The sequence below is a fragment of the Pararge aegeria genome, chromosome 7 (assembly GCF_905163445.1).
Source record: "Pararge aegeria chromosome 7, ilParAegt1.1, whole genome shotgun sequence".
In the NCBI taxonomy this organism is placed as follows: Eukaryota; Metazoa; Arthropoda; class Insecta; order Lepidoptera; family Nymphalidae; genus Pararge; species Pararge aegeria.
The window spans coordinates 16,485,934-16,500,412 of record NC_053186.1 but is presented as its reverse complement, the minus strand read 5'-3'; the positions used below and the strand labels follow the sequence as shown (position 1 = coordinate 16,500,412).

Below are 14,479 nucleotides of genomic sequence, written 5' to 3'. Positions count from 1 at the left end.
ACTCCGTATGTAAGTCTGTTTGTGTTGTTCTGATAAATAAACAAATTCTATTCGATTCTATTCTATATATTACTCCACTATACGTTAGCCCTTGACTGCATCAGACTGATGGTAAAGTGATATGACGATCTATGACGACGAGCGATGAGCGTTGTGAATTTAAGTAGGAGGACCCGGGTTCGATTCCCAGGGGCAATTTGGGAATTTATAATTTCTGAATTTTCTCTGTTCTGGTTTGGTGGGAGGCTTTGGCCGTGGCTAGTTACCACCCTACCGACACGTCGGGCCGCTAAGCGATTTAGTGTTTCGGTGCGATGTCGCGTAGAAACCTATTAGAATATGACTACCATACTCCCTAACAGGTTAGCCCGCTACCATCTTAGACTTTAGGATCACTTACCACCTGGTGAGATTGCAGTCAAGGGCTAATTTTTAGTGGAACAAATATAACATAAATAAATAAATAAATATACTACGACAATACCACATCGCCATCTAGCCCCAAAGTAAGCATAGCTTGTGTTATGGGTACTAAGATAACTGATGAATAATTATATGAATAATATACGTAAATACTTATAATATACTAGCTGTTGCCCGCGACTTCGTCTGCGTTTCATTTTGTTTTTAAAGTATTCAGTATCGCTAAACCTTAAATGATTATAGTAGTATATATATAACATGTGACTGTCAATTAATTATAGACAAATAATTTGCAATAAAATAAAATTGCGACTATAATTAAAGATCTAAGCTATCCTATCTCTTAAGTTGGACCAGACTGCTCACGGTGTGCCCATTTAAGAGGAAGAGGAGATTTATATATATTAAGATAGATTAACACCCAGACACTGAAAAACATTCATGTTCATCACGCAAACATTGTCCAGTGGTGGGAATCGAACCCACGGCCTTGGCTCAGAAAGCAGGGTCGCTGCCCACTGCGCCAATCGGCCGTCTATACATATTGTTAGGGCGGTTTATTTTTTTAATTCTTTGTTAAATTTTATTATTTTTTATGGTTTTATGAATCTATCATAAGAATAAAGTTATATTTTTAACTAGCTAGGTTAGAGCGCGGGAGCCGTGACTGGACTGGTCTGACAGTTAGCACCCTACCTTCAAAGCCGTGCTGCTAAGCGATTTAGCGTTCCGGTACTATACGTAGAAACCGATTGGGACTTTAGGTTTAATGGAACTGCGATTGGACGGCCGATTGGCGCAGAGGGCTTTCTGAGTCCAAGGGATTTAAATCCCCCAACTGGAGAATGTTTGTGCGATGAAAATAAATGTTTTCAGTGTTTGAGTTTATCTATATATTATAAGTATTTATGTATATCTATATATTATAAAAGATAAAGTGTGTGGGTATGTTCCGTATAGGCTCCGAAACGGCTGGACCGATTTCAATGAAACTTTCAGGGAATCTCCGGATTGTTCTGGCGGGTAATCCTGTAAAATTTGGTGACGATCGGAGCACTCCTATTTTTGAACTGTCAAACTGTAAACTGTCAAATACAGCTTTTATTTACTATGATGATATTCTATTGACAGAATACCAGCGTTGTGGGTACATTAGTATCCGGAGCATTAAGCTGAGTCAGAACCTTTTTATTGGCACGACACATCATAGACTTAAGCTATTTATAATTAAGTACAAAATTTTTAAGTTACTCCGTATGTAAGTCTGTTTGTGTTGTTCTGGTAAATAAACAAATTCTATTCTATTCTATTCTATTCTATTGTTGGGTGTACATGGGTGTAGATAATGATCTGCACCCGCTCGAGAAGATAATAGAAGAGAATGAATACGGAGAGAAATAAATGATTTAATATATTATGAGACTTTAATTAAAAATTTAATGATGTAAGTTTATTGTTTAAATAACATAAAGCAAAATCTAGCCCGGCGAAGCGGGCTGGGTACGCTAGTTATTCATAAAAATATTCTTCAGTCACCTGATTACCTACCCATAACTCAATCTTGTTACAGCGCCTCCACAGGCTTCTATTTCAAATGTATACATTAAGATTGACATTCTCTTTTGAAAATATAATAAATATGTAATCTATATGACATTGTAATTGAATAAATAAAAAAAAAAATAACACAAGCTACGCTTACTTGGCGATGGCGATGTGTGTGTTGTCGTATCATATTTATTTATAGGTTAAAAAATCATTTATTTCTCTTAAAGAATAATTTTACATATTCACTTCCAGTGAAATCATATTGATCTTATATTATTTGATTAGCAATCATATTAAACTTATTATGAAGGTATACATATAAATTATTAAAAATCTACCCTCAGAAACTTATATATCCGTATGTTGCGAAATGCGAAGTCGTTGCCATAGTGTAGTTATAAGCGGTATTACAACTGAGATAGTATGCGATTTTATAGTTTGCGTTTAAAAATTTAATAAATAAATAAATATACTACGACAATACACACATCGCCACCTAGCCCCAAAGTAAGCGTAGCTTGTGTTATGGTTACTAAGATGACTAATGAATATTTTTATGAATTATATATACATAAATACTTAGAAAATACATATAAAAACCCAGACACTGAAAAACACTTATGCTCATCACACAAACAATTTCCAGTTGTGGGAATCGAACCCACGGCCTTGGACTCAGAAAGCAGGGTCGCTGCCCACTGTCGGCCGTCAAAATTGTAAACGACTTCGCATTTATTCATTATTATTATATATCTATCAATACAGATCCTATGTTTAAAATAATATATAAAGCGATATTTTTGGCTTCGTTTTCAGTAATCGAAAGTGTCCACCACAGGATAAGGACAGAATCTTCACCAATGGAATGCGTGAACCCATTTCGGGAACGAGTCACGCGATTAGTGCACCGTTTACACGTTTTATCATAATGGGTACAGGTTTTTTTGATATGAAACTAAGTGGTTCGGATGTTTAATGTCTTCTTGCGTGAGATTTGAACTAAAAAAAATGTGTTATTTTCTGGGACTAAACCTTTAGTTTTATACTAATGTATCTTTAAGCAATATCGAAAGTATATTTAGTTACGTACACAATTAAAAAATAAAAGATTAGATTCAGCGAGGCTGGATATTTCTCATAAGACAAGCACCAAAGCTCCAATAAACTAGTTAAAATACTAATACCCTTTTTCACTGTACCTAAGAAACGCTTAAATCGGATGCCTAATGATTAAGGAATTATTTACAAAAATTACGTTTCACTAACTCTTAGGTGTTAAATATTGGTGAGAGGTTGATGTATGCGTAGGAATCTCCTTAGATTAGGCGTTACTTATTTAAGTCTTGCCTTATACGTCGTAAGTAAAAACAGTTTTTTATTTTATTTATTTGTTAAACAATCAAAGCGGTAATAGCGCATTGGGTAAGAGCTCGACTTCACTTTCGGAAGGCCGAGTTCGAATCCCAGCTCGCACCGCTAACTTTTCTAAGCTATGTGCGTTTTAAAAAATTAACTTCTCTTGCTTCAACGGTAAGGAAAACATCGTGAAGATACCTGCGTGCCTGAGAGTTCTACATAATGTTCTCAAAGGCGTGTGGAGTCCGCCAATCCGCACTGCGCCAGCGTGGTGGACTACGACCTTAACCACTTCTAATTGTAGGAGGAAGTAAGTGCTCTGCAGTGGACCGGTAAGGAAACCTGCATGCCTGTGAGTTCTACATAATGTTCACAAAGGCGTGTGGAGTCCGCCAATCCGCACTGCGCCAGCGTGATGGACTACGGCCTTAACCACTTCTAATTTTAGGATGAAGTAAGTGCTCTGCAGTGGGTCGGTAAGGAAACCTGCATGCCTGTGAGTTCTACATAATGTTCACAAAGGCGTGTGGAGTCCGCCGATCCGCACTGCGCCAGCGTGGTGGACTACGGCCTTAACCATTTCTAATTGTAGGAGGAGGTAAGTGCTCTGCAATGAGCCGGTAATGTTGATATAAAGATGATGATGATGGCATGATGGCCAACTATGCTGACCCAGTGCAGATTGGAGGAGAATTTCTTGACTGCAATCTTACCTACTGCTAAGCAATGATCAGTGACGTGCACTTCGTACATGCACAAAAGAACTGCCTACCCTGCAATTTTTGTAACACAGGTTTTTACCTAAATCAGGGACAGTAGATTTTAAATGGCACCATTACATACATTTATTACATACACACCAATATAATTTGTGAGGCACGCATTTGTTTGTATAAATATTATAATAACTACTTTACATTTTAAAAACTGTATGTACCTACATTCTTGTGAATAAATTATTATTATGATTATCTATCATTTATTATTTTTCTTTTTTTCTTTTTTTTTTTTTTTTTTTTTTTTCAAATTATTAACAATGCTTAAAAATAAATTAAAAAACACTATTAAAAATTTATAAAAAAAAAAAAAAAAAAAAACTTCCACTTTCCGCTTGCGGGGCTTTTGAATACCCAAGCAACCGGTGGTCAGGGCTCCAGAGTGAGGAACCTCCTCACAATACGCGCCGTTTCAAGGACTACTGCCTTCTGTATCCCACCCTTGATCCAACAACCAAGCGATTAATTATTATTATGATTATTATTATTATTATTATTTATATGTAATTCGAATAAGATCAGGATTTTTTCCGTTGTATGCAATTTTTATGCTGTATGCATACCCTATTAAGAAAACCAGTGCACGTCACTGGCGATGATGCAGTCCTACCTCGTACCGGAACGCTAAATCGCTTAGCGGTAGGTCTTTGTCGGTAGAGTGGCTTGTAGATACAGATTGTACTTAAACCGATACTGTTACATGACTCACGATATTAATAATCGTTATATTTTTAATTTAATCTCATAAATAAGGCAGACGTTTTTCATAGAACCGCGATAATTTTTTGAAGAAGAATGCCTCGTTATTTTCTAAATGGTGTAAGTAATCGTAAACCAAAACTCGTCGACCGATATTCAGATCGAGCTTCAAATAACAATGAACGATTATAATTCGACGCATTAGTATAACATTATGACTTTGATGGATGTCCTTACCACTACGTAGTGATATTTAACGGAAAAGGGACATATATGTATAGGACAATATATTCACAAACCATAAGTCGTTTGTTTACTCATTGGTAGTGAGTGAGAATAGGCGGGAAAAAAAAGTTAACACGGATTCTCATCAACTCCGTGCTTGTTTCGATAATTATTGATCTTGTTAAACTCGCGTCACCGCCAGATCATATCTGTCTGTCTGAGAATCTAGTAAAGGCCATGTAGCCATTATTATCAAAAGGACGGCCGATTGGCGCAGTATGTAGCGATTCTGCTACCTGTGTCAAAGGCGTTCGATTGGATTCGATTCCATCAACTGGAAAATGTTTGTGTGATGAACATGAAAATTTTTCAGTGTCTGAATGTTTATCTGTTTATTATAAGTGTTTATGTATATTATTCATAAAAATATTCGTCAGTCATCTTAGTACCCATAACACAGGCTACGCTTACATTGGGGCTGGATGGCGATGTGTGTTTTATAATATTTATTTATTTATTCTATTTTATAAGCACTATGGGTTTACTATGTATGAGTAAACAAACTACGGTTTGTTGATATTTTTAATATAATCATCGGGTTTATGATAGAAAAATTGCTGTAATTCCCTATTTCCTAACACAAGAAGCAAATTACTCTGTCGTGACGTCTGTATCTCATTGTTTTATTGGCTGGCAAAATTAAAAGCATCGAAAAAGTAGATGATAAAAAAACCGGCAAGTGAGAGTCAGCCGCGCCCCAAGGGCGTTATGTTATGTACGTTGTAATTAAACTTACAAGTAAAAAAACGGTCATAGTCTAGCGTTTAACACATTTAACAGAGTTTGATCCCAAGCACTTTTAGGAGTTCTCTGATTTTTTTAATTCAAGCAAATAAATACACTTGCTTTAACGGTTGCTTTGACCAGTGGAAGCCCAGGGGTTAGGACTTTTGCTTCACTTTCGGGGGTTCAAGTTAGAATAACAGCGCGCACCTCTAACTTTTAAAAGTAATGTGCGCTTTTAGCAATTAAAATATCAGAATGAAAACATCGTGAGGAAACCTGCATGCCAGAGATTTCTTCATAATGTTCTCTAAGGCGTGTGGAGTCCACCAATCTGCTCTGGGCCCGCGTGGTGGACTACAGCTTAAAACTTTATTGTGGGAGGAGACCGTGCCCTGTAGTGGGCCGGTAATAGGTTGATATAATTAACGGTGAAATATGCCATTGAGTCCTCCTTAATATTCTCAAAGGCGTGAAGTATACGAATCCGGGCACTTTGCTAGCGTGGTGGACAACGGCCTTAACCCTTATAATTTTGAGACGAAGCCCGTGCGTTTGTGTTTTAATTCCACTACTATTATTATTTCCACCCATGATTGCTCGGTTAGTGGATAAAACAGTTGGGGAAGGTAAACATTTTGTCCTTTCCCTGTGGAGAAAAATGTCTCCCGGCCAGTCAAAACCGACACTATGCGTTTCAGTGCAATATGAGAGCTACCATACCTATCTCAGTTTACAGGAAACCGGTTTAAAATAATACATTAGAGAGAGTTGATGTGTTTTCGTAAACAATGGAATCACTGAACCGATTTGTATGGGACTCATTGTCGACGCTTATTGTTTTAGAATTACCATATACCGTATCCCGTGTCGCAGGCGGCACCGAAACGTCGCCGTACCGTAACGCATTGTTTTTGTGTAAATATGTCTCATTTGAGATGTGAGAATTTAAAAAATGACAATAACGCATGGGCGTGAAAAAAATAGTTTATGTGTATTGATGTTTCAGATAACTAATAATTTTCTTAACACAATATTATTGTATAAATAAAATATGCTAGCGGTCCCTCGCGACTTCGTTCTTGTATAAGTCTACCTTAAAAGATAGATGACTTTTTTTTAGAACTTTTAAAGTGGAACCACTTTGTCATACATGATTTCATTGAAACTAACCGTTACTTACGGAAGCTTTCAAAACGATAAAAACCTGATGTTTAAACATTCTTCATTGGTGCTATGATCCTCCTATCCTCCTAATGGTCTCAGCGTGATGATAGCTCAGCTATCCAACACTGAAAGAACTTTCAAATCGGAACAGTAATTCCCGCGATCATCGCGTTCAAGTAAGCAAACAAACAAACAAACTCCTTAGTTATATATATTAGTATAAGATAAGGCACGCATCTACTCTCCGAATAGTTGTGACAGACGACCTACAATAATAGAAAACAATAATTATAGTGACTATAATTTTGGCTAATAAATGGAATTCGGTTAAATTGTACATGGAATGTTAGTTAGACCAACTGAAATAAGATCAACGTATCACTGACCCATATTTACGTTTCGATGACTCTCAATTTTTTTTCCCTAACAATTAACCCTAGCAATCTGGGGTACGCCCTTTGGGTATCATAGCACTAAAACAAAGATGTTATTCAATAAATAACAATGATACCTTTCGAAAATGGATTATTATTATTATTATTATTATTATATAATAGACTAAGCAGCTTTCGCTGATGCGTCTATATCATTTCTTGCGCTCTTTGTCTTTTTGATGTTTATCCAGTCTATTCTTAAACTATATATGATATTCAACATAAACTATAATTTAAATTAAACTATTTTATAAACACGTCACAAACATTAGAAAACTTGTTTATAGTAATAACGAGATATAATTTAATCACAGTTCTAAGAAAACGCATCGTATTCGGTTGCGCAAGCGCATCTCGGTAAAGTCTAAGCCGAACAAGGCCGTTGACCTCATCCCGACTTACCAGATGTCACATTTCCGGTTACTCTCATTATAATAATCCTATGCATTAATAGGAGAACTGATTCGGGTGAAAGGACCCAAGGACTTTGACTTAGCTATTTGTGTCAAGAAGCTTTGGACCCCATGCTAATACATGAAATCGATAATAATCAGTAAAATTCTAAATCTTTAGGTAGTAGATTAAATTTAGTAGAACTAACCTTTTTCTACTCTTCCCTGGATATATGAGCATTTGACAAAAAAGTTGTTAAATAATAATATAGTTGTGATAAAATATATTTAAGCGGTGATCGCCCAGTAGGACTTGGATTCACTTTCGGGCGACCGAGTTCAAATCCCAGCACATACCTCTAACTTTTCTAAGTTATGTGCGTTTTAAGCAATATCACGTGCTTCAACGGTGAAGGTAAACTTGGTAAGGAAACCTGCATTCCTCAGAGTTATATGCTATGCATAATGCTAAGTCCACCAATTCGCACTGGGCCAGGCGTGATGGATCACTCAAGAACAAAACTAAAGAATATGTACAATTTGTAATCGAGCTAAATACTTAAAATTTACTTTATGTTCTGTGTATTTAAAAGCTGGATATTATTCCCGTATCTCTTTATATTCATTTGTTCCATAAATGTAACGCAAAACATCTATACATTTCTAAAGGAAAGCTAAAATAAATTTATAAAAAGGAACCCTCTCTAGTTTCTTTGAGGTAATTTAAATCTTTAAATTTTCTAACCGTTAGTTAAGGAAAGTTATACATCTTTTCGTGTGCATTAATAGCTGTAATGCCCTTGACCGTCAATAGATGCATGGCTTTCCCCTCCATCTTCCTATTAAGGAAGTGGGTTAAGGCGGCAATATCCTACATTCCATATCTAATGGGATTGTATCCCGTTACTTTTATACACGATCAAAACCACTACGATATCAGACTACATAATTTGAAATCTGTTATTTTTCAACTTTTACATTTGTTCATAAAATGCGGTTGGAAAAAATAAAAAAAAAATTTACGCAGTATGTATTTCGGGATTATCTGTACCAATATTTAAAAAAGCAATTATTACATTTTATGAAATCAGGTATATTAGTACGAAAAAAACTTGCAATTGCCTTTGTTCTATTTAATTTTGTAATCTACGTTTTTCAACTTTTACATTTTAAAATTACATTTTTTCATAAAATATGTGGTTGGATTAGTATAAATTAAGTTTACGTTACGAAATTAATCTTTATAAACATTTTACGTAGTATGTATTTCGGAATTATCTGTTCCAATATTTAAAAAAAAAACAATATAAAATTTTATTAAACCAGTTATATTAGTATGAAAAAAACTTGCAAGTGCCTTTGTTCTGTTTATTTTTGTAATCTACACAGATTACGCTATCAAATTCAAAGTAAGTAGTCTAGGTTTTTATTTCAATAAATATCTACTGAATATATAGAAAATCGCTGCTTAATTACCTACTGCAAAATTGTTAACTTCACTTTAAAAACCAGCTGTTATCTTAAACTAGTCTAAAATGTAGTAAAAATAACTAAGATCATATTAAGCTAGTAATTTTAATTGAAAATAATATTGATAACTAGCTTTTGTGTTCATCTTCCGCGAGGATTTATTTTCTTCAGCTAGTTAACTATCTCTATGCAAAATTACTCATCAAATAAATAAACACGCTTTCGCGATTATCAAAAATGGTAATGCCTTTCAAACTTACCAGGAAAAAGTTACGAAACTCCTTGTTGAATTATTTTCACGGAATAAATTTTCAGATACGGTTTTCCGAACGTGAATTCGAATTTCGAACGCGAAAGGGCGGGAAATCTGACATACGCCCATACGCGCGCAGCGTTCGCGCCTCAACTGACAGATGTATGGGAAACAGCAGCTGATTCTGTTATTTATTTTTTGAATTACGTGCAAAAATCTACTTAAATATATATGTCACAAGGTTTTATTTCCAACAACAATTTTACGAGTACAATTGATATTGAATTTTCGACGTTATCGCATAAACACTAAAAGCGATTTTATAATTTACATAAAGGGCTTTGGAAGAGGAATGTAGGCATGGCAAAGAGAATAACCTAATGGATAAAGCGGACATTTTCATACCTCAATTTTATGGAGCATGTAAATAAGAATCGTAGGGGTTCGTATCGGCTGATTTTTAAAAGCTATACCGATCAGTGATATTTTCTATTGAAACACCATGTGTGAATTAAAATACTTTGTAATAGTAAATAATTAATAATTTCATTAAGAACTGTACGTGTTTGATTATGAATTATATTTATTTGAGTTTGTTTGTTTAGTATGCCGGCTTCATTAAAAAGAAGGACTGAGTCAGTTTTATATTATGCCAACTTGACATTTTAGCGAGCGGAAATAAGAACTTTAAATGGAAACAATTAACTCAATCTTTCGGTTGGCTCATAAACACTAGCTCACTTATCATAGTTCAAAACATAAAATCAGTACTACTGTAGAGGCTTTTTTATTGTTTAAAAAGAAAATAACGTTCAAATTCGTTTTACTCGTATGTACCGTGGTGGTGTACGTAAAAAAAGTAGAGCGTTTGCGACCTAGTCCGTCTGGGGAAGTAAGTATCCCCAAGTAAGTATTTATTTATATTATTTATTTTATTTATTTATTTTATAAATTTATTTTATTTGATTGTGTTTGATCAATTAGTCTTAATAGTTTTCTTTGTTTCTTTACGTCTTGTTCACACTTTTATGTTATTAACTCTTTTAAATATTTATTAATTCAAAATACTTAATTATTTTTATGTTAAATCCGAGACCGTGCTATTTCAAAATGCTATGTTTATGTGTGCTTTGTGGCCTTAGTTTTAAGTTAAACTATTTATAAATATATTTTTATTGTAACACCATGCTTATTTATGTCGCCCAGCAGCATTGTTGTGTTCCGGACTAAAGGACGTGGTTAGCGGTTTTATTATTAATACTAAAAAAAAATACGAGCAGCGTATATATTATATCATATTTTTTGGAACAACGCTTCTTTACATAAGTGTATATGATTTTAGAAGGAATTTTATATAAGTGTCTGCCAGATAGGCATATATCTTCCCGATAGAAAAAAGTTCTCATGCTTTGTCCTATCTACGTAACTAACAAAAACATTAAACATCTTCGATTTAAAGAGGTCATGTCGCGTATACATTTATAATTCAATACAATTCAACTCAATTGAATTGTAGGAGAAGGTAGATTTCCTAGTTTATTGCTGCGGAGGAGTGTCCAGTTGTAAAATTTATAGCTTATTTCATATTGTTTAAAATAAACGACAGATTTCTATTCACAAAGTAGCTACATATTTTGTATATTCCTATAAATAAATAAATAAATATATATATACAATGACAATACACGCATCGCCGTCTAGCTCCAAAGTAAGCGTAGCTTGTGTTATTGGTACTAAGATGACTGATGAATATTTTTATGAATAATATACATAAATACTTAGAATATACATATTATAAACACCCAGACACTGAAAAACATTCATGCTCATCACACAAACATTTTTCCAGTAGTGGGAATCGAACCCACGGCCGTGGGCTCAGAAAGCAGGGTCGCTGCACACTGCGCCAATCGGCCGTCAAAATATATTTATGGTGGTAACACTATGGTACGTCAGTTATATGTGTAAGGTACCTAGTTTGACACTGTACGGGAGCTATGGTATGCGGTCGACCTTAACAACAGAAAGATCTTTCGATCTCCGAGAGGACAGGATAGGATAAAATACTGGATTCTATTTAAATCACTAATATCCACGGTCAACATTTTCAAGAACAAGTGAAATAAACAGGTCCTAATGTTCAACTGACTTGTTGGACCTGGATTTGATTCCCGGACGACAAATCGTTCCGATAATAATGTTTGGTGTTGCGTTTTTATGTCAAAAAAGTCTGGAGTAAAGAATTAAGTGCTCCGGGCCCATAGAGAACGTTAGTCTGCGAACTGCAAAACTCAATTATCGTCATTATTATCAGCCATGTCCCACTGCTGGGAACAAATATCTTTTCTCAATTATATAGCTTAAACCCACCACGCTTAAACGAGAGCTTTGTCAACTAGTGATATATTCGAGACCGTCAGCTAAACTTGCTCGACGGGGCACGGGGGTAGAAAACACGTACTACGTACGAAAGCCTTAACTCGCATACTAATCCTTAATCAAAAACTACCGATTAATTAACTATATTTGGCTGGAATCAAACCCAGATCTTAGAAATCGTGTTCCGTAGTCAAACATGCTAACCACTAGACGATCGAGGCAGACATCACTATTATAATAATTAATAATAATAGACCATAGATAGAGCCCGAGCTCAGTGATAAGACACGTTCACCATCCGGTAAACAATAGACAACAATAATAAACAATAGATAATATTTTAATACTGATGAATTCTTGCTGCGCAAGCGCATATCAATCGATAGAATTGGTTAAGCGATGTTGATCCAATTAATGTTTTGGTGATTATGTCTAATCTTTTTCTCGTGTTATTAAATAGAAAAAGGACCGAGAAAATGGTAGACCTTTCGGTTTGGCTGTGAAGCAGTCCATAGATAACAAAGGCATTTTTTAAATCCAGCGAAACCTTTTCCCGTTTGGTATCCGGGATAAAAAGTATTCCATGACCGTCTCCAGCATACACGCTAACTTTTCAGTTTTTTTTTTAAACTACTCCAAGTTAGCCCTTGATTGCAATCTCACCTGGTAAGTGATGATACAGTCTAGGATGGTAACGGGCTAACCTTGTAAGGGTATAGCAGCTATATTAAACCGTATGGGTTTTATATAGCTGCCCTTATCGGTTTCTACGCGACTACGTACCGGAACGCTAAATCGCTTAGCGGCACGTCTTTGTCGGTAGGCGGGTAACTACATAGATAGGGCCGAATCGTACTTCTATTCCTTTATTATCTGAGATAATTATTATTGTGAAAAGAAGACAAAAACATAAGTGCCAAATTTCAAAAAAATAATGAGCTAACCCCAGGTCTTAGGCAGACTCAGGCATTGTTGTCGCCCATACACCGTGACGGTCAGTTTGCCCGAATTGTGCCTAAAGTACCAAATATATCTTAATATATATAAATCTCCTGTCACGATGTTTGTCCGCGATGGACTCCTAAACTACTTAACCGATTTTTAATTTAATTGGCACACCGTGAGCAGTCTGCTCCAACTTAAGAGATAGGATAGCTTAGATCTTTAATTATAGTCGCAATTTTATTTTATTGATAATTATTTGTCTTTAATTAATTGACAGTCACATGTTATACATATATATACTACTATACTCATTTAAGGCTTAACGATACTGAATACTTTAAAAACAAAATCAAACGCAGACGAAGTCGCGGGCAACAGCTAGTATATTATATATATTGGATTAGCAGGCGTTACTTTGCGGAAATCCATGATATATTTTGAAAATTAAGCTTAATTTGTTATTTGCTATACACCGCGAAAAGCAGGAGAATCTGTGTGGTGTAATTTTTAATTTCTTCAATCCTTATACCTACTCCACACCAAACAGATCTTCGGCAATGTACCCTCTACGTACGTTTCGCTATACGCGGCACAAAAAGTTACATATATATATGTAACTTTTTGTTTATATATATATATATGTATATTTATATATATATATATATATATAACTTTTTGTGCCGCTTGGGTCCAGCGGCTACCTACGAGGCGCCTAATGTCCTCCGTCCACCTCGTCAGGGGTCGACCAACGCTGCGCTTACCATGCGGGGCTGCCATTCCAGCACCTTGGGACCCCAACGGGTTTAATGGGAAGGAGAATCAAATGCATGTATACTACATAATATATTACGTACACTTTTTTATATTCAAATTCAAATGCAAAAATTGAAAATTCATTTATTTCAAGTAAGCCTTACATTTAAGCACTTTTGAAATGTCATTTCAAAAGTCATTCTGTCTGTTTGTCTGTTTAAGTTAGTCTGTTTGTAGTGACTCTACCACGTAAGACAGATTCCACTGAGAAGAGCCGGCATGAAACTCAGCAGATTGCTCTTTTCCAACATCATTTTATAGTTTAAAAATCTTAAGAAGTTATCTCTTTTGTGAGAGATGAGAGCAGAGCATGTATCATATTTATAACTTCCTCTTAAACCAACTATCTATTGCTGAAAACTGAATTTAAATCCATTGCGTAGCTTGAAAGATCTAAGCGTAACAGGAGCGGGAGCAACTTTGTTTCTAACTATGTTTTATTGTAATAATAATAATAAAATTTTATTTCAGACATAGCCCATATACAGTGCACATTAACTTGACATAAGATGACATAAGACAAATTCAATTAAAAATAATAAAATAATGATAATTAAACACGAAACAAGTATTAAAATAAGTATAAAATAAATGTTAGTAACATAAACCACTATCCTATGTTAGTCAACTTATACCATTAACTATACCGGCCCAACTAACCAGGCTCTTGATGTGGCCCTCCTATAGCCCGTGTGTGCACCATTCCAGCACCTCCAGAGGGGGCTATCCAGATTATTGGCCCACGTGTTAAGGAGGGTGTTGGTACTGCTCACAAGCCTGCACATCATGGACGCCGCACGCTTGCGCATGATCGCG

At 35.3% G+C, this 14,479-nt stretch overlaps 1 protein-coding gene across 1 annotated transcript in view; it reads right to left on the bottom strand.

Moving 5' to 3' along the window:
* Positions 1–9,667, bottom strand: part of LOC120625416 — a 54,675-nt gene extending 45,008 nt beyond the window's left edge. Inside the window, exon 1 of the mRNA XM_039892478.1 lies at positions 9,534–9,667. The gene's annotated coding sequence lies outside the window, so the exon portion shown is untranslated. The remainder of the gene's footprint in view (positions 1–9,533) is intronic.
* Positions 9,668–14,479: the final 4,812 nt, after the last annotated feature.